The 3,796-nt window shown below is 37.4% G+C and overlaps 1 long non-coding RNA gene across 1 annotated transcript in view; it reads left to right on the top strand.

Annotated features, from left to right (window-relative positions):
• Nucleotides 1-3,180, top strand: part of LOC122790869 — a 107,408-nt gene extending 104,228 nt beyond the window's left edge. The window contains exon 2 of the long non-coding RNA XR_006363047.1: nt 1,554-3,180. This is a non-coding gene — a long non-coding RNA (uncharacterized LOC122790869). The remainder of the gene's footprint in view (nt 1-1,553) is intronic.
• Nucleotides 3,181-3,796: the final 616 nt, after the last annotated feature.

The following is a 3,796-nucleotide window of genomic DNA, read 5'->3' as shown; positions in this document are numbered from 1 at the left end:
TTCTGACTGGTTGGTTTAGTACACTTAACCTTTGTTTCTTAGAAGGCACTTTTGTTGGCCATTTCTTCCACTCATAGGATTTTGGAGTTGCAAGCCTTTGTCTCAAGGAGCTCCTGTCATTTCACAAGGCTCAAGTGCTCCTTAGGACTAAACTTGTAAATGTCTTTTGGGTTGTCTCTTAACCATTCTGTTTGTGTCCCCTCCTTCATTTTCATAGAATTTGGGAGAGAGATCTGTGCTTACTCTTGATGTGTACTGCTAGCTGATGTTGTACCTCACATGTGCTCAGGATGATGCACCACCTGTTTGTCTCCTTTTCTTTGGGTAAGGATGATCTTTGCTGTAGGTAAGCAAATCATTTCCTGTTGGATTGATAACTGTTTTGTTTTCTGCCACCAGGCATTGAATTTCCTGTTCCATCATAGGTCTATATTTATAGTCACTTTTATTTTTTAACAAGCATAACTATTGGAATGTATGTCTAGGAGTCAGGTATTCACTGACTTCTAGGTCTGCCATCTGAACCCTTGACATGTGGGCCTCCTTTCTGCTGTCCTGGAAGGTATTTAGGATGCTGCTTACAGTTCTTCCCAGCAATGACGTAGCAAAGAGCCTTTGACATCAATTATAATGCATTCTGTTTTACTCATTTTATCATCTAATCTGTGACAAAGCCTCTTGCAGTGGGTATTTATTATTCTCCAGTCCTGCCCATCCCTCTTTGTTGCAATGGCCTCTTCATCCAGCTTTAGTGGTGGAGTTTTCTGTCAGGCAAGCAGAAAGTTTTATATTCTTGTTTGCTTATAGGTGTGCATGCAAAGTGTATGGTTGTCAGACTGGTGAGCAGAGGGGCTGGGCATTCCCTCCTAGACCAGCATGTGTTATCACACTATGTGCTAGAGGTCTAGAAGTACCCATCCTAAGGTCTATAGAGAGAGCGAGAATTGTTGTGCCTAGATCAGGCTGTCAGAAAAGTGTCCTAACAGTAGTCCACTGCAGAGGGTCTTGTAGCAGGTCAACTGATGAGTGCATTATTTATTATGTTGCATTTGCTTATTTTATAGTACATTTATAGTAGATCTTCTCACGCAGATCTTTTGTTATACTTACCACCAGTGTGATGTATTAAATACTTGGAAATCATTCTTGAATGTACTACCAACTGAGATACCATGAGGAGATGATGGGTATGTTAATAAATTAAGTTTAACAGCAAGTTGCAAGTGCAGCCCATAATCATCTTACATTCCTTCCATGTTTCCCATGTTTTCTTAACTTTATAGTCTGCCTGCGGCAGTGTTGCATTTAGATTCTTATTTTTTGCCTATTGCAAATTTTCTCTTAATGGTGACCGGCTGTTTAGACCTTTGAGAAAGTCAAAAGAGTAGTTGTGTACTACCCATGTTTTTATACCAGATGATTTTCTGAACATTTGGCTTGGCAGTGCTGTCAGTTTGGTAGTGGGAGCCCTGCTTGTGTGACTGAAATCAGTTGCGTATATACTGTTAATGTTTATTTTTTAATTGTTTTCCTTTCTTGTCTTGTTTTCACAGCATTTGAGGATATGCTTGAAAATCCTCTGAACAGTACTCAGTGGATGAATGATCCTGAGACGGGTCCTGTTATGCTTCAGATTTCCAGGATCTTCCAGACACTGAATCGCACATAAGGGATGCCTTTAAGCAGAGATGCATTCTACGTCTTCACGTCATTAATCCCCCAAAAAGCAGAAGGATTATGGTCCTTTTGGGTGTGTGTGTGTGTGTGTGTGCGCACATGTGTGGGGGGAGCATTAATAGTATTAATGGAGTTATTTGCATATGATAAGGGAAGAGCTTGTAGGTGTGGTTAACTTGTTAACTGCCTTGTGGATCTAGTGCTGGGTAATATAGAGTTTAAAGTCTATTTATTGAGATATTATAAATAAAATATTTGAAATTTTAGAACAATATTGAAATGCTGCAATATATAGATTATGGGTTACATATTTTATTGATTTCAAGAATGTTTTTATTGTTTTCATGTCAAATTCAGTGTCTGGAGACGAGCATTTTTTAACAGTTTACAAACTGGCTGATTTTCCTGCCCTGTTAGTCTGTTGACCTTTGGAAAAAAAAGACTGAGAAATGCAGAAACTGTGACAGGCAGAAAAAGGCCATTTGATCTGTCTTGTCTGCCTTTAAACTACCCTTTTGTTTCTCTAACTTTAAGCAACCCCCTTCTTTGTCTTTTTATACATGATGCCTGCCTTTCACTGATTTGATTAGGTTCCCTGCTGTCTATACAAAACCAATTCCTTTTGAAATATTTTCATTTTTTTCTACAAGTACTTTGTTTTTCCCCTCCTTAAGCATACTGTTTTGTAATCTTAGCGTAGGATGTGGCTGTCAGTCTGTCATTTTCGTTAACTTTTAAAAATGTTATGTCTTACCCTTATTTCCTTTAATCACTCTCTCATCAACTGAATGTGCATAATGTTCAACTAGCTGTTTTTCCCTGTAATTGCTATCATATGGGCTGCTATTTTTGACCAGTGTCAGTCATGTTTGCCCTTTAAAACTACAGGGTCTTTAGAACTGCACATAGTACACTAACTGAGGGTTCACCAGTTGCATTTATAATGGTGTAGCAGCCTTCCTTTTCCTAGATATTTTTCTTTTATGTGCCCTAAAATGTTGCCTGCTGCACTTAATGCCATATTAAACCTCTTTCCTTAAGTCATTTGTTATTTTCAGGTTTTTGTCTTCTTTTTCTCCTCCTGGCTTACACTTTGCATGCACCATTAGATAATTTAACTAGTAGCAACCTATCAGACACACACCTGGTAGTGCTGTGTTTGAAGTTAAAAAGTAAATGCAGTGTAAACTACTGTAGTTTTACGAGAGACATGGTGATGAATTTTTTTCTTACTGACTGCACTGATTCTTGATGATTCTTTATCATGGTAAACTCCGAACTGAAGGTCTTCACTGTTTAATAGAATAAACAAATTTATGTTTTTAATGTTAAGTACTACTTGCTGCACATGATCAGTATATTGTATTCTTGAAAACATTAACCAGGACATCCTGTGTTTACTGTTCCACATCATATTCTTTGTGATAAAGGCCTCAAATGAAATACCTGAAAGTTATGAACAAGCATTTTGCTTATTATTAAGCAATACACTGTTAAAAACAATAGATTTGTTTGTGTGTTCTTTTCTTGGACAGCTGGCAAAATTTAGACACTGCAAAAAAACTGCATTGACCTGTTGTACTGTTACAATGGTACCTTGCTGTCACTTTACCATTTTTTGATGCTGTCTGAGCAGTAGAGTGCAAGATGTTAACTGTCTGATTGTAAACCTTCTAAAACAACTTGACTCGTAGAGAACAACTTTGATAGTTTTCCGTAACATGCTTTTTCTGCAGGCAACATCAGTCTTTTGTACTGCAGAAGATGGAAACTGGTCCATAAAGATTATGTTGAGTCATCAGTTGATACATGCTGTAGATACCCCATCCATGTTTAAAGTTACAGAAATAGGGTATGGCAGTAGAGCATATCACAGTGTTCGACTTGAAGAGTTACACATATATAAATATAGTAGCTATTTATATAATTTTTTCCCTTGATCTCACAGACTTTATTTTTCCTGCGAAGTATAACAAAAGGTCCGTCTTCTAGCAGATTTCTTCTTATATTGAGAAGTAAGGTGCTGCAAGTCATACTGATTCAGCTCTTCCAAAATTACCTATACCTTTTTTTGTAATTATTTTGGAAGAGTTGATCATGGTTGCATATTTTTCACATA

This window comes from Protopterus annectens, chromosome 16.part0 (assembly GCF_019279795.1).
Source record: "Protopterus annectens isolate FY-2018-M chromosome 16.part0, PAN1.0, whole genome shotgun sequence".
In the NCBI taxonomy this organism is placed as follows: Eukaryota; Metazoa; Chordata; order Ceratodontiformes; family Protopteridae; genus Protopterus; species Protopterus annectens.
This window is presented reverse-complemented; position numbering and strand designations above follow the sequence as displayed.